Source organism: Cygnus olor, chromosome 11, assembly GCF_009769625.2.
Source record: "Cygnus olor isolate bCygOlo1 chromosome 11, bCygOlo1.pri.v2, whole genome shotgun sequence".
Lineage (NCBI taxonomy): Eukaryota > Metazoa > Chordata > Aves > Anseriformes > Anatidae > Cygnus > Cygnus olor.
This window is the reverse complement of record NC_049179.1, coordinates 12,738,253-12,761,171: the sequence shown is the minus strand read 5'-3', so window position 1 is coordinate 12,761,171 and position 22,919 is coordinate 12,738,253. Positions and strand designations below refer to the sequence as shown.

Sequence of the window (22,919 nt, the reverse complement as noted above, 5' to 3'; positions counted from 1 at the left end):
ACAGTAATTTCATAACAAAAAAAGTGTTGTCTTAAAATACACAGCTTATGCTTGCAGTTCAATCAATCATGAAATGACAAAATATATTGACAAGATTTTCAAGAAATCTCTTTCTGTAGCTGTGCCCTACTGGGTTCCATAACACGGCGACACAGTGTGAACAGCTATAAACTTTACAACCTTTTAGGTTGAATGCTTTCTGCCAAGCACAACAGCAACCACACCAATATATCAGAGAACAGAAAGATTTATCCCTGCTACTTGTCCAGTGCCAGTGTTTCTCTCTGGAACAGTGAATCTCCTCCATTTCTGCCAATTTTTTTTCCATCGTGAGGAGTGTGATTAGAATAGTATTATGTGCAATCATGTACCTGACAACTTCAAACTCTCATTCATTGCATTCCGTGCCCCTTAGGGTGAGTTTACAGCTAACCTTCATAAGAGAATGCTCTTCTCTCATGTGGAAATTACTTTATGCAATGCACAGACTTCACTGATGCGCTGAGAAACAACCTAAGAGTTAGTGACACCCTTGAGAGAGCAATTCATCGCTCGCCCAAACACCACAGAAAGAGCAATTTACTGGTTTCTTGGACAGTGCTGACACATTTCCTCCTCAGAATAAAACCAGTCAAGGGCCCAGCCTCTTGCTTTCAATCAGGATGTCCTTTAGTTTGCATTAAGGAAACAAAAAGGTCAGGTATGAATGATAAGCCATATTAAATCAGTTCACAGACGAAACTTGTTTTTAGTTACATGATATGTGCAAATGGGGAAACTACCAAGCTGCTGAGAGAGCGTTCAGCTACCTGCATTTCAAGAAAAATTTGCAAACTTGGAAATTTCCTCCCAATTATTTCAATTGTGCATTATTTTTTTTTTCGTGAAAAAAGATATCAGAAAACAGTTCCAAAGGGATTCTTCCAAAAAGAGCAAATTAAAAAATGAAGTACAACCAGGTCTCTACTGAATCAAGTTTATTTGTAGCAATGCATTACGAGAAAGAAAAGCAACAGGTTTTATACCATTAAATTGCTTGATTTAAAATAATGCAACAGTCATATAGCTACAACAGAATGCTACTCCCACCGGATTTCCATTGCACTTTTGTGAACTCACATGAGCAGATAAACAAAATAGGAAATGTTCTCAGACAAAGTATAGCTTTTCACTAGAGACAACAACTGTGGCTTCCCATAAAACTCAAGATCTTCAATGTACAAGGGATTATGTAGCATAAAAACACATAGCTGAACTTACCATGTTCTAAGGGCATCCATACATTTATTTTTTATGAAAAAAAAAAAAAGGAGAGTTACGTCATTTATGGACATTTTCATGAAGAGAGAAGTACTTGTGCTAAAGTACAGGGTGTAAATTCTGGCCTCCAACAACCTTACTTACTGTTTGGAATTACCCTAAATGAAAATGGAATCTGTTCCAAAAAAAATTTCTTTTGTTTCTGAAGGAGTATAATATACTCCACCTAATATTTCATTTGTAACTGGGGCTGATTTCGGGGTACTCCATTCTGTTATCTTAAAAAAATGACTCATAACAGGTTATACATTAATATTTATCCTGCTCCTTTTGTGCCTTTATCACTTCCAAAAAGCAAACAGAGGATGCATAAGTTTTATTTGAAGAATACAGCTCGAAGAAAAACTGATGTACGGGAATGGGATCCTCTGCTATACTAACAACGCTTGCAGTGTTTTTATGTATAAAGCATCTTTCAAATGGATGAAGCAGGACCTGAGAAGTTTATACAGCTACAGGGGGATCCTCATGGCACAGAAGTATTGAGGATCCTGAATTCATCACAACCTTTGCATAACTAGGTAACCTGATATTTTTGCTGCCCCCAGGTCCTTACCAGTCTTGGGGAGCAGCTGCCACCTTGAACAAATCCATATCCGCCCCCATGTTGCCCTACCCCTCAGAAGAGGGCTGAATCTGCACATATCCAGCTGTCAAAAGTGCAAACAAGTTACCAACTGTCTAATACATTCAGTGCTTATAACCAGTTATAAACCAGGTAATTGATGTTACAAGGAAGATTCATGTCCTCACAAAGGGCAGTCAGTACCTTGAAACCAGCAGGGATAATTATCTAGCAAATAACAATGCACAGAATGGACAAGAAGGAAAAGAGGAACAAAATAGAAAAATAAAGTTTTAAGCGTGTAACACCATTCTCTTAAAACCTTCCTTGCTGTGTGAGAGATGACAATGGATTGAACTTTGAGGAACACCCTGAGAATCACATCTCATTTGTCTTTTGTTGCTTTACATCATACTTGAGAACCAGGAATATTTTATTTGCAACGTCTTCCTTGAGATCATCTGTCTGCATGTACCCCTGCAATGCAGCCAGTTCTAGGAGCTGCCAGCACTGTACAGAGACAACATTTTTCAGTGTCTACCTCCTCTTTACAAATAATTTCTCAAAATTCTTTAAAAACTTCACACACAACGCACTACACAGACAGATGGCAATTAAGCCAGTGGGTGCAGATCAGGGCAAAAAGTAATTAACGATACAAAGTAATCAGGCACCAGGTTCAATATTTTCCCCTAAAAGAAGGAAGGGGAAGCTTTAAAAAGAAAAACACATAAAAAACATTATTCAAATACAAATTATGACTGCCCATTTACCCTAATGTGAATAACTGTTCAAGGGGATACAAATACCATAATACTTAGGCACATTTTCTTCCTTGGCACAGGTGGCTGCTGGAACCTAATCAAATAATGAAATGCTCCAAGTTCTTCTGCTGTTCTGATGGTTTAATTCTTTCATTTTCCACACCCCCTTAATATACAATTAAAAAAAAATAATCCAGCAACGTTGAGCTAAGACATCTACAAAACAAACTAGAGTTGGCTAATGAGTAAACCACTCCAATTATCCCTGTGAAATAAACTGTTGAATTTCTTGTCATCTCATTGCATAAAATAAACATTTTATTCTGGAAAAGAATGCATCCCCCCACTTTCAAGAAATGGAGGAAGGCTGTTCTTGGAAACACTTTTTGTTGATTATACATGGGCAGATCCAACAGAAGCCAAAGAGACTCAAGTATGGCAATCTATTTGCTTCTTACAGAGCAACTTTGGGGATGAGGGCAAACAGTATGAGAGACAGATGGCAGAAGTATTACATATCAGTACACATACAGCTGATCAGAAGCACTTATCTCATTAGTGACGCACCAAACCATTAGACTACGAACCTTGTACCAGATAAATCAATATTTCCAAAACATTTCCAGATCTGAGGTGGGATGAGACCGCTCTGGAAGCTGACTGCTACTTCTGAGTAGGGAAGCACGGAATCCAGACTCAGGCCCATTGCTCAGCAAACTAGCTGCAAGCTTTCTTTAAACCATACAAGTTTCTTCAGATTGCCAAATTCAACCTGAACTTTTACAAAGAAAGGCTTTCCAGTGCTCTTGCCATCAGAGACCATCTTCTGTAACGCTCAGATAGGGTGGTAACGAGTGGGCTATAAAACCTGAGACAGGATTAGATAGACCAGTCTTGCATGACTAACAAAACTTCCTTTGATTCCATGCCAGAAACAATAGAATCCAAGGACCAACACAGTTACAAATATCACAAGAAACAGCATTTCCAGAAGGAAGAGAGACCTTTTACTTCTCATTAAAACTAACGTATACAAAATAAGTATTACAGCATTACTTCCTTAAAAAGCACGGAAGTCCAGAGACCTCCATTTGCTTCAAAATGGTGCTTTCAAGTTTTATCCCCTGGTCCCCCAGGACTTCCAGACATATTGATAAATGAAAGTGGATTGACTACTCTGGCATCTTGGCACGTAGTCATTTAAACCAGAGACACTTCCTAACTTGTACAAAATTGAAACATTTGTTTGAGAATAATTAGTGCCTTAGCCCAACAATGTTTGGCAGACTTTTCTAATTAGTTGGAAAAAATGATTGAGGCGGGCAGGCAAGCAAGCAGACTTTGTCAGGCATTCTGTAAAAATAATTTGGACCACACACTTGGCTGCAGAGCCAGATAACGTATGTCATTCTTTGCTATCTTAACAGGTAAGAAAAAAGAAAAAGAAAGGAAAAAAAACAACAAAACAGCAACAACAACAACAAAACAACAAGAAACAGCCATCTGGCATCTGAAACCTGAGTTGAGAGGACTTTTCATTTCTCCTAACGTAGCTCTTCTCTTTTCTCTGTTAGCAACACAATGATCAAGTCATACTGTGTTAGGCCCCTGCAAATTACTTATTTTCTTTTGTATTTCCTATTGTACAGTAAGAACCAGAGCTGAAAATATTCATTGTGAGTCACAGGCTGTGCGGGTCCCAGAACAATATTTGCAGAGTATTCATGCTGGGATAGCCAACTGTGCTTTCCTTCTCCAGGGATATTTTAACGTGCAGAGCATGTTCGAAGCAAACTGGGATCAGGACAATATCAAATCACCACATGTTTTACTAGGCTGTACAGCTTCCAGGCACGTTTCCTTTCTGAGACCCTTCCACAAATTAGTCAATTAGCAAATGAAAACTCAAGGTGCCATGTAACTTAGCTATTCTAAACAAAATTTCACAGAATTAATTTCATAAATATTGCAGCGTAACTACTTCCTACTTCAAGATAAACACACATATTAATCCAACTAAATCAGGCACATGGTAGAGGTAGAACTTTTTGACATCCAGGCATATCAAGAACTTCTCACCTCAGCATTTTGCATTATTTCAGTTTAGGGAGCAATCAAGGGAAAGCAAATTTCAAGTTTTAAAACCAGATTGCAAATTAATCTATAAAACAAATCAGCCGGTCAAACCATTAGATGTAAATGGATATATTACAATTTTAAAACGTAGATTTATGATATAGTTATATTTGCCAGCGGCATTTGCATACTTCCCATGTCTGCAGAATTTAAGTGGTAGCCATTTGGCCTATTCTGCTTAGATAACCACCTGGAACTCCCTTCCTGGGAAAGTTCCCAAGTCTAGACACTAGAAATCACATATGTTTTCAATTATAAGAAACTATCACTATAAGGCCAACATAAATCTCCTACATCAACAATCAGTTGCCAATTATATCACATTCCACAATAAGCCTTCTACTATAACTAATTTACGGAATGCTTGGCTTAGAAAAATCAATAAAATTAAGAGAAAGGGAGAGGTAAAAATATCAGACCCTGACATTAGAGTGAACATTTGAACCCAAATATTAGTTTGGTGAGTGAAAAAAAATCTGCAGTGAATTGGATCAACAGAACTATAAATTATACAAGCTAAAAAGCTTCATTGTGCAATGATGGTTGCATTATCCACAGTATTCATCACTCACTCCTGCATCATGCATACAAGATTCTATGAAAGATTTAACAAAGATAACACCGATTAGTGTTTTCTTCTCTTGCTACACTACATATCCACTGTACCAGAGGCCAAAACTGCAGTAAGGCTTTTTGAACAATGCAATAAAACCCAGGGGGATGTTCCATTTTTCGTCAATAACTTTTAAATGTTTTTGCCGTATGATTACAAACAGCAACTATCTAAAAATAATCTGATTTATTTTTTTTTGTAATAATGGAAAACAAAGATGATTTAAAATGAGATTAGTAGAAAAACAGCCTTTAACAAAATGAAATAGCATATAGGAAGAGACAGATATTTTATACATACATACATACAGATCACACTTGAAAGGACAAGAGAAAACACCTGAAATATACCTAAAACAATAGAACAGTTTTCCATTCCGTTTCCGAAGTGGACTGATTGTGTTCATCTACCTTATCTTATCAAGCAATATTAGCTTAACTCTTTTGGGTAGTACTATTGTAATTTATGCACAATAGAGTCCTCTATGGGAAGCCATTAAGTGTATAAGTAGAAGTAATGTAATTTGAAGTTTTAAATTGTGAGTTCATTCTGAAAGTGATCATTTCCCCAATTTACAGATGGGAAGAAATATCCAGCAACATAAAGATTAATATTTTTAGTTCCAACAGCAAATATTCAGCTTGGTCCTCCATTCTTCCTTTTAAAATATATGTTCTCTTCCATTTTAATGCATCTATTTGTGCAAGTGAATAGCTCAAAGTATAACAACAATAAAACAACACTTAGGAAAACAAAGACACAAATGAATCATGTCAAACAAATTAGAGTTTTTCCCCCAAACAAAGAATGGTTTAAAAGCCACAGCTCCTCACTGTTACTGTCTGATTAAACTAGGTATAATTGCAAACCATATAATTATCAGCAAGATACTTTCATGGATAGCACATTAATTCATCTTTCTTCTCATTTCTTAATTATTCACTTTATAACACCAACTTATATTACTGTTTACCTTTAAGCAATTCCTGAAAGTAACAGTGTGAGGCAGAGGGACTTTGAGGTGGTTTTAATGACATCTTCAAAGAGTAAAGACTTGGCTCAGGACTGAAAAATGATGGAAATTCATGCTTAGCCTGAAAAAAAAAATAGTTTTGGATTTAGATTAATCATTCAAAAGCAAAGAGCACCTGCCTTTTCTGTTCTAAAGAACTTTATATGTCTGGTAGTTTTGCATTCACATGCCTCACTTCTGTGAAGAACTTAAGTTTTATATTCTTTGAGTTGCTCCAATTAAGTTTTTCAGGTGTGCATTCTAGAGAAAATCTCCTAAACATCTAAACAAAATCCACATTTCTGACAAGTGGTCTAGTACTTCAGAATGACTCTTTTGATATGTATACAGTATTTAATACTGATACAAAAACATCAGTGGCCAAACCCCACTGACTTCCAGTGAAACACATACCACTTATTTTCAAAATTATACAGATATCCAAGCAGCACCTGTACGGTTTTTCAAAAGTATAATGGTTTAGGCCCAGGTTTTGAAAAATTTCAACAGAAGCTCAACGTTTTATCTTGTTAGACCCTTCTGAAAATCCTTGTAAATGCCTGTCTGCATGCAAGAATTTTAATCTTGATGTTTTCTAAATATTGAATAACTGACTTTATATGCAATAGCCTTTGTACACGTTTATTTTTGAACATTTAAATGTATAAGACTCCAGTACAGGGGTCTACCCATACTGTATGACTGCTGTATTATCTACACGTGTTTTTTTATTATTATTTTTTTTAAATGTGTAAGAGTTAGGTCATAACATACAAATAAAGCAGAAAAATCTTAAAAGCTTGATTGTTTTGACAGAAAGAACTGTTGAATGTAAACAAACCAATAATCCTAAAATTAAAATTCACAAATAGAACAGGAACTTCACTCAGTTGGGTCAAATAATCTATATATTAAAGATCCCTAGAACACCACAGTCTATAATGAAAGGCAGAAGCAATGTGCAATAGCTATCATTGCAACATTTTCTAACAAATGAGAACATCCAACTGGCGATGACGACAGGGCACTTTTTTTTTTTTTTTTCCAGGATATCATGGAGAGATTTTAATTATAAAGCTGCAATGAAGTCAACAAAAATAAAAATAGAATATACCATATAGAAATAATGTAGGCATATTGGCTAGGATCTGATGTCTGTGGTCTGTACTGCAGTCAGTAATCAAATTGGGATCAGATTGTCCGATACACTGCAGAATTACAAGCAACCCCATAATTTAGTCTTTGAGATACTAGTGTGACAAAAATTAGTGTTACAGCTCAGACACAGATCTCAGAATGATGAGAGCTTGTGATCTGGGCACGTTACATCCATACAAATGGCATAAATTCTCATTTGTGGATGCAAGAAAGAAAAAAATCTGGAAATAGGAGATTATGGCAACCTGGTCACAACCTGTAGTGTGCTGCTGGGGGGACAGGCTGCTCCTGATTACACGTAAAAATCATGTGAAGAAGACTGTAAAATGTAGGATATTATTTTAATTTTCTTGGAGTAGGTTGCATCCCCATTACAGTTCTTATTGAACAGTTTTATTTCTTGTTTTGATCTCAGGAGTAAAGCCAATAATCTTATTGAAACACCAAGAGATAAAAAACTGACAAAACAAAGAATGGGAAACATTTTTACCTTCATGGCCTTCAGAGCAGCAAGGGCAAACAGTAACCTCAGCAGCCTCTCAAATGTTTTTTAAACTAACAGTAAGTAGTGGACAGCAAAAGCAGGGCATGGAAACATAGCAGCACAGGAAAATTCTCATATTGCCACTGTTTCATGGTCATTGAAATAGCATAGCAGTGCCACAAAAAGCTTTTCCAGATGGTTTTGAGTGACAACACTAATCCTTTATCCTCTGCTTCAGGCCAAAGCTGAGAAACTGCAGGAGGTACCTGAAACCTCTTCTCTCAGGAGTTCAGGGGGATGTAGGGCCACACAAAGTTGAAGGATCCTGCAGGAGTAGGACTCTTTGGCCAGCTGTTTTCTTTAAGCTTTCCATAAATATACAGCACCTGCAAGCTGCTGGCAACCACCTCAAGTTTGGGATCACAGGGCCACTCAGCCTATCCTGCTATCCTTCCCCTTGTTCACTATATCTCACCTATCTTATGTCACCCAAAGACTTGAACTATCCCAAGCTTCCCACATCATTCATCTCCTCTTTCTCCAGTGTTCATCCAGCAGGAGTTGTGATGATCCCAAAATAAAAGTCATTTCCATGCCCTGTGGAAATACGCACTAGGAAAGACGCTATGGGTTTGTGCAGCTTGTCAGATGAGGAGGCAAAGGTGTTTGGGAAGGGAGAAAAACAGGAAAGGATGTCATGGAAGAACAACACTCATCTTGAAAACAAGATTTGTCCTCTCATTTAGGAGGTTACTTTGCTTACTACATCTCTAGAAACTAAAGCACATTACTATAGCAAACGAACAGGTAGAAAAAAGTTGGGTAAATTCAGTGGACCATTCCTCCTCCCTTTAGCAGTCAGTTATCAGTTAACAGCAGCTCCAAACAACTGAAAGCAAGGTTTGAATGTTATTCCCCAGAACCAATTGTTACATTCAAGACAAAACAATGTATTTTGTTTGTTAGGTTGTGTGACCTCAAATGCCGTCAAAAAACCAGCACAAAACCCCAAACCTGACAGTCATGTTTTAAAACTAGGGCCTCCTTTACTCACTCAGTAGCAGCATAAAATAGCAGTAATTTCATCCAACACGCTGATCATCATCCACCATAACTTAGAACAGAATTTTTCACTGAGCTTTTCAGTACGGAACAAAAGCATTAGCTTATTGCAGTACTCAGAGCAAAAAGTGATTCTCCCTGTATACAAACTTACAGCATAACTTAACAACCTACAGCAGAGCTTTGTTTGCTTGATAACAAAATTAGGCAGTGAAATAAGTAGAAATTGGGAAGCCATTTGAGATGCTAAAATCTAGAGGCAAGATAAGGAGGTGGCCACAAAGATTTGATAAAGGATAATGCAAACCTACAAGAAAAATGCAGAGAATATACATCGTGGATTTTTTTTCCCCACAGATTTGGACTTCTGTTCCCATTGTATTTCTACACCATGCCTTAAAAAGGAGGCAGTGGTACTATTTCTATGTCTAACTCATGTCGTGAGACTGGGGAAGAGGGCTATTTTGCTTTTCTGAGCCCAAAGAAATGCAATATTTAGTAACAGCATGTGACAATTGCCTTGGCAATGTTTCCAGAAACTGCATGCATGCCCATACCCCACCCACTGCGGTGTACAATACACACATCTCTCCAGCCCAAGAGGGGAAATAAGACTTCAGACAGAAAACTGTAAGGATTGATCCTGTGCATGCTGGAGGCAGTGATGATTTCACCACTGAATTAAATACTAAAACCACTAAATAGTTTACCTGCAAGAAAGAGCATAGGAACTGTTTAAAAAAAGGGGTGGTGGTGGTGAGATAAAACAAAAACAATAAAAAAAAAACACCTGATGCAGTTGTAGCCATAATACAATCAGGTATAATTTGTGACCTAAACAAGAAACAAAGGCAAGAGCGTAAATTTTCAAAGAGCTGCACAATATATCGTGTACCTTAAAGTTAATGGGATTTGTGTCTCTAATTTGGTCTGAATGCACAAAATGTCCTATCTGTACAGATTTCTGCAAGTACATTTTTCAAATCTTCAACAAGGGAAGAAGAGGAGTACTGATTATGTGGCCTGGGGTGAAATGAGCCATTCATCAACAAATACAGCAGCAGGCAAAGTGAGAAAGGTAGCCAGAACAGGACGTAACTAACAGGTAAAAAGATAGAAAGGCAGAAAAGGTGCCGGTAAGTACTAGAGTTAATCTGAGACAATACAAGTAATAAATAGGTGGAGGCACAGACTGTAAAAATGGAAAATTTCATTCAACAGTGACACACTAACACACATTTCCAGGATGGCTCAGGGATCAGATGAGGCTCAATGAACAGCTGCATGAGTATATTACCGACAACACACACAGAATTCACAGACATGATAAATTAATATTATGCCCCAATATCAACAGGGATGTACAGCCAACCGATTCCCAAAATTGGACTATATCTTCCAGGAGAAGAAACAGAAATGCTACGGGACCTCTGATTTATATTTTTGCAGATGTTGTTTTAGCTTAAGAAATGATACATTCTTAATTCTCAACAAGAATAAAATTACTTTCTAAACTTGTCAGAAATTAGGCTGAGGCAACAACCAGACATTTACATTCCTGGTTAGACATGGACTCGCTTGGTGTGAGAGTGGCAGTGAAGCATGGAGAAGATTCTCTTTCCTAGAGCTAAAGCCCAGCTGAAGACAGACACATCACACTTGTTCACACTCATTTCAAAGATGAAGAAAAATTTGCTTTGATTAAGAAAGTTAAAAACACACACACACACACAAAAACCTAACCCTTTGGATAAAAGTAAAATTGTAATGAAAAACATAGTGTCAAGTCCAACTCTCCCAGTTTTCCATGACTCACAAGCAAACCTCAACACATAAACTACCGAAACTCCCACCTCTGAGGCACTCCTGTAACTCTTGTACAATGTTCAGCAGCTCAGCAGAACACTTTATAGATGGAAGTGAGAAATGCTCCATCCAACAGAAAGGACTGGGAGCTGAGGACAGACAGCTGCCCCTTGGCACTGCAGGGATGAGAGACAGGGTCTTTGAATCACACCGAGCTGGTGAAATTAGCATCCAGAGACCACCGTCACCCAGACTTGGATTCAGCACTGATTTCAGGAAGGTTTATGTAGCTTTCTGAGTGGCTAAGGCACATCTATGATTTTCTATGTAAAATAAAGTTGCAGACAAACCCTTTTAACTGGCATGGCTGGAGGCTGGTAGTGGGTGGTCAGGCTACATGCTTAGAGAAGGGGAAAGGGGAAAACTAAGGCAACAACAAACAGCCCAGAGCAAACCATGCCCACATACTAACAGTGAGAAAAGCTGAACTCCAGAGATGAATCATTTTCAGCCTACCTTTAAGGAGTTGCAGCACAGCTGGAAGAAAAGTAGCTCTCTGAATGACAGAGAAATAGCAAAGTGGGTGCCACTTGGGCAAAATGAAGCTAGGGAGCTATAAACTAATACATCTGACCCTTGTTGACAAGGTAAGGTCAGAGTTTAATAAAAGATGAGATCACAAACCTTCTGGGGAAATGGCCTGATAAAGTTAGCTTCAAATGATTTAGGAAAGCAAATGTCCTCACAGACATAATGAGATTTTTTTCTTTTGATTGAGCCAATCATATGAACACGTAGAAATAGAGCCATGAGCCTAATGCACTGTTTCAAAAGGCATGTGAACTTCCTGTAAAGCTAATAACACTTGGAATACAAGACGGATGCCATCTTTGATTGGACTTGGTGGAACGAAAGAAAGCTGTTTCCAACTACTAAATGTACCAGACAGTTCAAAGGAAAATTAAATGCATGTTCAGTAAGAAAGCACTAAAGGACCACATCAGAGAGCAAAATTCTCCTGTTACTGAGAAAGTCTGACATGGGGCCCCATACCCAAATAGAGCCACTCCCTGCCAGACACCAGCCCATCCAGGCACCAGCTGGAGCAGTTGCCCGCTTTCAGACAGCAAAGGCTGAACTTGGGCAGCTAACATAAAAGCTCCCCCCAAAATCCTCTAAACCCTAAGCCTCTAAACCTCAGCATCGGCAGACAGACTGGCAGACTAAATTGGGTGGACCCACAAATGGCATAAGTGAAAGGACCCCACTCAAACATACTTGGTCAGGATAAGACTCAGATGTGAATTCACGCAGTTCTGAGACAGAAGTACAAATATCTGTTAGACACAACAGGCTCCCCTTGCTGATGGGAGGCAGCTCCTTCAAACTGTTCCAGTACTGCAAAACAGTCTTCAGATGAGCTTCTAGTCTGCTGGGAGAATCCCCCAAGGGTGGAGAACCCCTCACATGTCATGGTATAGATCAGCAATCTGCTAGTCCTTGGTGGGCTGTTGGTACAGGAGAGTATGGCAAGAGTCAGCACTTAGTATTCGAACCCTCCAATATCTAGAAATACAGTAGAGTATTTTTTAATCATCTCTGATTTTTATACTACAGTGAGGTTTGGCCTGTATTTAGACAAGTATAAAGTGGCTTATAACCATTTTTTTCCATCTATACTCATGTATATATATACATATACATCTATGCTCTGGAGAAAGAATAGACATTAAAGTAGTACAGTGCAGTACAGTGAGACAGGCAGGGCGCACCTATTGGAGGAATCTGGGAACATTTTGAGGCTCAGAAAGGGCCCTGCATGAATTCTGAAAATCTGGACGTGTGTATATCCTAACAGCACTGAGGTCTCAGCCACTGGGATTTTCACAAGGCAGCTGCAAAATCGTCTCTGGCTGCCCTCCACCTACTAAGACACAGAGGACCGTGTCTGGCAGGACAGGAGATGCAATGTGGCTTCACAAAAATGTGCTGTAATCATGAGAAATCACAAGGTAACAATAGCAGGGAAGCAGGGAGAGACATTCAGAACAACAGTAAGTTCTAGGACCATATGAAGCAAGACATTCATCAGCATAAGGAATGGGCTTTGAAGTTAGTACACACAGAACCCAAAGTGGTCAGATTATAGCAGGAAGAGTCGTTTCAGCTGCTGTAATGAACCGAGTAAGAGCTCTCAGGTTAAGTTCATAGAGAATGGGTAAACATCTCTCCACATACATCAAGTTTCTCTTCTCACACGTTCTCATTTTAGAGATGCAAGCCAATAAAAATTGTGGCAAACTCTTTCATAATCTATTTTTCCATTTTAAACATACCCGGATGGTCAGAAAAGTTAAAATTAAAGATGAATATAAAATCAGCCATTCTTACTTTCAATTTTACCTGCCAAATCTGTGTCTAAAGCTGGTGTGTCCACCAATATCTGTTTAATCTTTGGCACTAAAAATGCTTCTACAGTTTTAATTACTAACGTTTGAAAAAATCAGTGACAGGGAACCAGACACTTTAATTTACCCATGAATACAAGTAATGGGTAACAACATGAAGCAATTTATTTCAAGCTTAATCCTAGGAGAAACATTTATATGTAAAAGAACAAAACCCATAAATATTAAATTACTGATATTTACCAAAGAGGCAATACAATTTAGAAATGGTTAAAAAATAGACTGAAAAAGATCTTGACTACCATGAGGAATTCAAAACATTTTTTCAAAGATACACAAATTAAATTATAATTTGCAATAAAAAAAAAAAATTGGCTGAACAACTGCATTAGTAAAAAAAAAAATGAGATAAATCATCTTGTCAGCCATGTTTTAAAACTAAAGCATGAAGATGGCCTCAGCTTCAGAAAGGGAGCACTAGAAAATTGCTGCCCATGTGGTATGGTTTGCCCTAGCAGAGACGTGGCTCTCAGTTGTGGCACAACTTCCCCAGGAACTGTGAAGGCTGAACTTCCACGAGACAGGTGCCATAGGACAGGAAAGCCTCATGCCTTTCAGTGCCACCCTGTGAAATAACATTTTTTGAGAATGGAAGCAATGGTAATTTGCCACATGGAGCAGCAGTTAAATCAAATGCAGCTGATGCTCCCCAGTCGTACTTTCTTTAAAAATCATTAACATTGACCAACAAGAGTAGGTTTGCATACTTAGCTCTGATAATTTCACACTTTCATACCTGTTCTTCTCTTCCCTTACCATTGTTAATTACATCCTTGAGCACTTCCTTGCCAGGATAACGTTTTTGTCTTATTGGTCATCTTCTCTCAGCCGTGGAATGTTGCACTAAATTCCCAGCAGTTGGCTTGTGCTATTATGGCCTGTCTCGGGGCCTCTCTGCATTGTCAACAGCTTCCTGCTGCCTCTTGGCCTGAGCAGCTTTCCTTGCAAGCAATGGGAGGAAAAAACAGAGCAATGTGGTGAAGAGAAACAGTACCATTTGCAACAGAAGCAGCACAAGATGATCCGATCCCTTTTGTTCTGGGGGAAAATTCTCCTACTACAGAAGCAAACCAATTTCTGCTTAAATGAGCCTTGGCAAATTCATAACGTGAGATATGTTCTAGAAACACAGACCACCTAAAAGGGAAGTGTTTAAGTCACCAGGGCACATTGATTTCTTGTTAGAGCCTCAGTACTGTAGATTTAATGGAACTTTAGTAACCCACATTTCCTCAAAAAATGATAGTAAAAAAACAATTCTTTTATGAAGAAATTGGAGCTGGTCAGCCTCTGCAACACATGATATGGCTGAAGTACTTAATGCTTTTTGGTTGGTTTTTGCCAAGAGAATGTAATGCAAACATTTCTAATGCACTCTGTTTCTAAGAGAGCACCTATTTAAATGAAAATACAAAATAAAATAAAGCAGAAAAGTAATTTACTATGCCATTTTAAAATGGTTCTCATCCTTGCTTTTGCCACAACAGTTAAGATGGGTTTTTCAATTGTCTAGGGGGGCTTTTTTTTTTTTTTTTTTAAAGCGTAGTGTGGTGTGTGTGTCAGGTTGTGAGGGGTTTGTTTGTACAAGCAAGCTTTGCCTTACACACTGATCTGGATAGTTCTTGTGCCAGAAAGGTATGGCACAAGATAGCACTAACTATTAAGCACATGGTACTATGGCAGTCTAATCACGTTGTAGGAAGCAGACAAGAAATGTCATAACAATCCTTGGAGTCAGTTTATCAAAGTACCATTTCATCTGCCATACATTAAACATCAGCTACTGAACAGAAGTTCATGCTAATTTCAACTTAATTGGAATCTCAATGCAAATGCCAGCTCCTCTACTTTGCTACAGGCCTTCTAGCTGCAAAATGAAAGCTGCTGGTAAGTATGTTTGGTTAAACAAATACACCACAGGAGAAGAACAAATACAAATGAGTCCTACTCTGCCCATACCTCTACATGGGTTACTCCCAGCTGAAGATAACAAGACCTATAATTACCTGGCAGATGATGAAATTTGGCTCAATATCCCTTACTCCAGGTTTTCACGTACAACTGGATAGACAGTTTCTGGGTAACTAGTCAGAATTAAAGCAAACTGGAACATCTTCATCTGACACAGTCACACTAATTTGCGTTGTTTTTTTCCTGACTGAGTGTGGAGCTGGTGCAGTATGTCAAGGTCATTTCACACACCTGGAATTCAAAGGAAAGTACTATAAATACTGTGGTGGTAATCAACAATGATTCATAATTCATTCAAGTAAACATGAGTTTAGAAATAAAAAACTACTTAATAACTCAATCTAATTACAAAATGAATTAAGTGGATATGCTATGTTTAGAATTTCCCTAGGTTTGATTAATATTTTTAGACGCCATATGAACTCTCACCCATTAAAGCTGAAAATATCAGACACAACATGAGAATAACAGGTTGGAAGTGGCTGAAAAATGATAGTCAAATATTAATTTAGTACCATCTCTAGTGTCACGGAATAGCATAAAATTCAATTTTCCCTCTATGTAAATATGCCTGTAGGAAGAGAGAGTAAAGCTGCATCACCAAACAACACGATCTGGATATATTGCACAAGTCAGAGCAGGCAATGAAATCAGACCTATATTGATTACGAACACCAACACCAGTAATGGATAGGAACTGACCTATAGGGATTCATCTTGGAAAACTTCATATCAGTCTGAAAGCTTGTTTAAGGCAAAGGAGCTGAGAATAACTTGTGAAGACTGGGAGCTTTCCAGCAGACACTGAACTGCACATCAGCAATAGAGCTGACCTCCTGCCACCACCACAACTCACTCAAGCCTCCTGGAAGAGAACTTGAACAATCCCAAGGAATTTCCAGGTGCACCTTCATAAGCCTCTGTGATCAGGCCTTTGGGCCACTGGTGGCAGTGATTTATGGTTTTAATGCCTGAGAGTTACTGCGAATTGTGCGTTTGTGCCTTTGTGAAAAGTGCTCTGTTATGATCAACTCCAAATCAGTGAAAATCCTGGAGTTGCACTGGGTGCTGTCTGAAAGAGGGGGGAATGCAAAGATAATGCACTGTAAATTGGACTTCATTTCATTAACTCTGATCCAGTAGTTAATACCTTACAATATGGTCATACACACTAGCCACCGCTTCCTCATATACTTGCCAAAGAAACTAAGTATTAATAACAGGCTAGTTCACTGTTGCCTCTAGTTTAAACCATTGCTGAGAGGCAGAAGGAAGCTTTTTTTTTTTCTTTTCATGAATTATAAAGTCTGCAAATTATTAGAGTGCAAATTAACAAGTTTCTACTGTGTTTAGTTTATGTACATTTAAATTCCACTTTATTGGCTCTTAATTAAATACATATTAGGAACGTCAGTTTGAAGCACTATGACACTCTCCTAATGCCTTCATTATTTTCTCTTCACAGTCCTTTTCTGATTTCCCATTCAAATTGTTGCCTTTGTAACCATTTTAAAACTAGTTTTTACTATTCCTACTTAATATTAGTAAACGACCTTTCATATTGCAAGCACTCTAAGATACCAATTTATCCTAACAGAGCCTCTTTTTTTTCTAAGAATAGTTTTTAAGTATGTGAGACCTGAGGTGAAAGGCATACAGGAGCTTGCTACAACCCATAAAAGTAACTTAAATCAGAAGCAGAAAAGAGCTCAGATGGGAAAGGAATTGATGGATTTTTGTTGTTGTTGTTTTGGAGAAGGAAATGAGTTTTTCAGCTATAAAAATAATTTTCAAATCAGTCATAACCTATGGATGTAATTTGGTTCAAATTCAACAGATATCTTTGGCTAAAGGAAACAATGAAGGGAAGGGCTCAAAAACGCCATAATCATTATTTATAAAGCACGGGTATTCTTTCAGGCCAGATTTACAAATCGGTTGGTCTGTCTTGTATAGAAGAAGGCCTTCTTTGCCCTGATTGCCCCAGGCACTCCAAGAGCATCTCCAAGCAGGGCTATACTGCATGCTAGGACAGTGCTTGGCATGACAATACTGAACTTATTCACTGGCCCAGAGACAGAGAGGTGTATAGAAACTCCTAAAACAATTTAAACAGCATGGTTTTGCCTGCTCTAAAGGGGGGCAATAACGTTCAGGCATGGGACAGGGACAAGCAGCTGGAAGCAGGAGCCTTTTCGGCCAGTACAGCTGCAGCCAAAGGAGGATGCTCAAGGTTGTTCACCTACAGCTTAGGTACGATGGCAGAGATTAGCAGTTGGGGGAGCACCCTCAGAGATGCATACTCTGTTTGCAGCCCTTGTCCCAGTGAATGTATATTTTATTTTCTGAAATAGCAACTGCTAAGTTTGACAAGTCATCATAGTTATTTTCTATATTATTTATTTTTCATTTCACAGAATTATTTTTGAAGCTGGAGACGATAACTTATTTCAAGAATTAAAGCATTCTTCTATTCCTAAATTATCTATAAACAGACTTTTTTAATAAACTCATGGATTATTCATGTATAAAAATACCACAAATATATTACCGCCTACAGTCTGTTTACTACTTGCTGCTCTTAGAGCTTCAGCTATTTATATCATATACAGTCGTAAATCACATGGCATTGTTTCTCAATCCAGGGCTGGATGAATGAAAGTGTTATAAAGGAGGAGCAAAATGAGAGACTTTACAATGAAGATGAAGCGTTTTCAGAACACACCTTTCAGAGAAAGTATACACTTACAGTCTCATATATGCAAATATAACTCAAGCGAAAGACTAAGGTAGATCAAGAAATCCTCAATCATTCAGATAGCATAATATTTAAATTTTTGAAGTGTTCATTCTGTTTTAACTAGTTTGCTTCTTCCTAGCAGGAAATACATATGTTGAAGCAAGCATAGTAAAACCCAGGTCCCTAGTGCTCAAATTGAAACCTTTTACAAACAAAAAAAATAAGATGGAGACAGAAATGGGAAAACTGCAGTCTGGTCTTGGTTTGCAGAAGCTTCTGTTCAATTCATTTACTGAACAGTGAATCTTCTGCACTGCAACATTAATGAGAACAGATACAAAAAGCTTTCAAACTTAAACACAGAAATGGCTGCTACTTTAGGGTATTTTCAGGCATTTTCCACAGATTAACGTAGGAGGCAGATGCTAGAATACCAGCACACAATACTTTAATTTAGTTCAGCATCTCTGCAGGCAGTGGCTTCTCTATTACAGCTAGTTCCCAGAACACAACAGAATGTTATTGCAGGGCACTTTTAGATTAAAATCCCCAAATAAGCTGTTAGACTTTACACACATCAATCTTTTGCAAGTACAATAAGGCAGATTTAATTGGTTTTACTTTCATTTTATAACAAATGTTATTATCTATTATATAAGAAAGCTATTTTAAAAAGAACCATGAAAAGGATTAGAAAGCAATTCTGTAAATGATAAAATAGGGGCAGGGAGTTATTATGGACGAATGTGAGCAAGTACATTGCCAAGGTTGTTTACTCAATGCCAAATAATCATCTTTGGAAGTCGAAATAATAAACTTAGTTTTGCATTAAGGTTAGCAAGAAATTGAGGAGTTATTGAAGAGGTAGAAGAAATTGGAAAAAAAAAAAACATAAAATGAATCCACATAACAAATATTAACATGATGATGATGATGAATATTTCATCTAAGCTAGTGAGGATGAATAGCACCTGGCCAATAATTTGGCCTGAACTGCAAAGCTCCAAAAGGAAACCACCTTGATGGAAACCAAGGTATTTGAACACGTGGCAGTAGCCTGAACCCCAGTCAAGCCCCCCCCCAAAAAAAAAAAAGTACAAGTTGGTTTTCTGTTGGTTTCCTGTGAAGATCAGCTTCAGGTATTGTGAATTTCTACAGCTAAAAAAGATCCTCGACAAGGTGGGTGAGTGAACACGCAGCACATATTCTTTTTTTTATTTACTGCTGCGTAATTACTCATGAGCATTTTAAACAGATTTATCCTATTTTCTGCTAGTGCCCAGTGCTAATATTTTATCAATACCCACACATCTACATATACACATACTTCAGTTCAAATCCATGAGCACTTCAGCTAAGGAAGAAGCTGGAAGGTGAAGCTAAGGTCACCTCTAAGTGACCTGTCTTCCTTCCAATGAGAAGCAAGCAGCATACAGGTGATGCAGACATTCAGTCCAGCATGTTGCATTTTTGTCAGAAGTGTTTTACTGTATTGATGGGCTTTATTGTCTATTACAACTTCTCAGAACATTTTCAAGTGGAAAAATTTGAATTAAAAAAGAAAAAATCTTTTAAAATCAAAATCATATAAGAAGAATATGCATTTCAACATCGTACTACCAGAAGGTTCTGAAGCTCTCCAGTCAGGTCCAGAAAGAGCACACAAATGACAGGACCTGAAAATTTGAGCTTTTCTTCAGTAAAAACATTTCCATAAAATTCTGTTTCACCTCATTGTAGGCTTCAAGCCCAATGTGGAACAAATTAACATAGCTCTGTAACTTATTGGACAGATGACCTTCCAATGACCTACTGGAGTATTCTAGTTTCAAGACTGAATTTTTCTGCACTCACCAATCCATAAAAATAAAAGTCAGAATGCTTAATTTACTGGTGTGCATTTTTTATCTGAAATTCTGACAATATTTTTATATTTTTCACCTTTACAAGGGCTAACATAACTCTTGCTCTCTGACTTCTGTGTCTCTGGTATGTTCCTCTCCCCAGCCAAACAGTTGCCTCCTCCTCCTCCTGCTCCTCCCCCCCTTGCAGAGCTTACAAAGATATCTGCGCACACTCTTCCTCCCTCTTTGGCAGTTCTCCTGGCTCCAATTTCCATAGCAGGAAACTCACCTCGCTAATAAATCAAAGATCTCTGGAAGAGGTGACTCACCGCCTTCCTGTAAGTGGTTAAAATAAAAATGGACTTCGGTCATTGCTGTGGTCTCCACTGCTCTCTTCTTTAAGCTCTGGTTTCCCCCCCACACCCCATACCACAGGGTTTCTCATCTCCCGGAGTTATTTTCAGCTTTTAGTGCAACATACTCCACCTTTTCTGGTTGCCTTTGTCATTTAATTTGTTCCTGCTCTCCCCCTACATGCTACACTCACTGGTCTTCTGTGTCATTAGAGTCTCTGCCTTCATGGCTGACTGACTAGTCGTCACAATATCTTGGAGTATAACCCGGCACGTCCCTTTTTATTCAGATGAACAGATTTGGATGTTGTATTGAATAGAAAACAAACACTCCCAACATACAGCAGATTTTCTTCCAGCCTTATGGCAGGAATGCATATGCTTCGGATGCAAACCTATCACCCACAAAGTGCATTTTGATCACGTGCAAACTATGAACCATAGAGTCAGTCCTATTGCACTTGTACATATATATGCACGCCCGTTATGATCAAATTGCTTTGCCCTCTGGTCAGGTTATAGGCATAGGGTTGTAGCATCTGGCCCTCAAGGGCTTCCAGAAAAGGTTGTATTTCTGTAGGCAGGAGGGCAGGCACCACTGCTTACAGAAACAACAAAACAGCTTTGCAAATGAAGCTATGTTTATGAAAAAATAGTTTCCAGATTTAAAATAGAAAGCAATTCTTTCTTTTACACAACCAACTAGCAGATTTAACAAACCATCATGCTTCTGTATTGAAAATGCAGACTCCTGAGCTGCTTCACTGACTACTTAATGGTTCCACATTCTCTGGGTAAAGCTCAGCTACTACAATACCATCTGCTAGTACAGAGATACCAAGCAAATTCCCCTGGAAATGAGCAGAGCTGCCTCCACCAAGCTCTGCACCGGTGGATTCCCATGTAGAGTGCTGTCTAAGTTTGTACCGAGCTGTATACAGGATCATTAATGAACTTTTTCATGGTCAAGCTCAGAAAAGGAAACCTATTAGTTTATTTCCAGAATCTAGAGTCTGTATTAAAGCACAACCAAGCAAAACTCCAGCGTATAAAAGGGAAGTTTATGATAACACAGCAGAGATTTTCCGCTTGCTTGTTTTTACTGAACTGAGATCAGTATTTTGAAGTCGAAAGATTGCTTTTCAGTGAACAAAAGCCAAGCTGGGCAGAAGAGATGTTCTTAATAATAGAAGTTACGGGCCAAATCCTTAATTCTTCTTGGCTCTAGTCTCCAGGAAAGTGAAACATATCCAGTCAGCCAAGGCTTCAGCCCCACCTTACTCAATTTAGCCAGGACATTGCTACCCCTTAGCTGTCTTGGTTTCCAAACAGAAAGCATGATTGCGTTGCGCATAGCAGTCCCGTGGGACAAACTGGTTTCCAAAGACCTTTGCAGAGGACAACATGCAGCTTCAGCAGCCTGGAACGGCACTAGCTCCTGTGGCACCAACTTATGGCCCCAAAGGGACAACGACCAGCAACACGAAGGTGCCAACTGCCCACACAACCTGGGATTGATCTCCAGGCCTCCATCCTGACAGTGTTGCTCCACTTGGGTTCTCTTTGCTTTGGGGAGTTAGCCAGTCCTCTTACCACTTATTTGATTTGGAGTTTTAGCATTCCTCTGCATCTTTCCAGATTTGCATGGTCTATATTATTTATCTTTTCCATTTGATTAACCAGCTGAAAAATCAATAGCAGTGCATTTTATCATCATTTCAGAGGAGCCCTCCATTGTGTTGTGCTGCTATTTTAGGAACTAGAGCAAAGTTTGTGAATCTATACAAGCAGCTTGGCAACCTGCTTTTTCTTCTTTTGCCCTCTCTATTGTGTGGGACAGCACAGAAATCTTGCTGTGGCTCCGCATGGTAAAAATTGATATAAAACAGCTTTGGTCATTTTTTTTTTATTCCCCCTCCCCCCTGCGTTAAGAAAGTTAATACCATGGAAAAAACTGGTCAGGAGGATCAGATGTTTATGCAGGACGTCATGCTGCTTCGGTGTGCCAGCTCTCCAAGAGTCTACAAGGAAGCCAGCCAGACGGGCTCTGAAGCCTGCGCCCTGACCCCAGCGACCTCTTAATATTTCAAAGTTTATCTAGCCCCATCCCAGCAGTACTTGCATTGAAACCAATCCCCCTGCTCCTGGATATTTGGCAGAAGGGGACTTCCTTCATATGGAAAAGTGTTTAATACCAATTTAATGGTCTGTCTAGCCACTGTAAACCCCCAGCCCCCTCCCTGAGTCTCCCACTGGCAAGAAACAGTGAAATAATATGCTTGAAATAGCCCTGATTCTTCTCCTCAGTGTGGTAGTTGTTTTTCTAATAAGCATTTTTTTTTCAGAAAGCTGTAAAAAAAACTAGCTGTTACAGAGCTGAATGTAATCTAATAAGTTCTGCCCTCCACCCCCCCCCCCTTTTTTTTTTATATCATCTCTTCATATATACATTTGCACTGCCAGGAATGGGCACCAGCAGAACCAACAAGGCTTCCATTTGAAGTTGACAGGCTTGCTAGCACCAGAAAAACAAATCTCATTTATGCAAATTCACTTTTATACCAAAATAAGTCTAAGTAACATGTTTATCTTTGGCTGTAAAAAGGCAGGGCTTCTTGGCACA

General features: G+C 38.6%; 1 long non-coding RNA gene across 2 annotated transcripts in view; it reads right to left on the bottom strand.

The window, feature by feature from the left end:
* The window catches only part of LOC121076208, a 170,850-nt gene that overhangs the window by 73,856 nt on the left and 74,075 nt on the right, over window positions 1-22,919 (bottom strand). The window contains exons 2-5 of one of the 2 annotated variants that reach the window (XR_005823388.1): window positions 15,395-15,590; window positions 14,145-14,329; window positions 12,199-12,428; window positions 6,372-6,492 (exon numbers count right to left, since the gene is read on the bottom strand). This is a non-coding gene — a long non-coding RNA (uncharacterized LOC121076208). The remainder of the gene's footprint in view (window positions 1-6,371; window positions 6,493-12,198; window positions 12,429-14,144; window positions 14,330-15,394; window positions 15,591-22,919) is intronic. The other variant, XR_005823389.1, reaches the window with a different exon arrangement.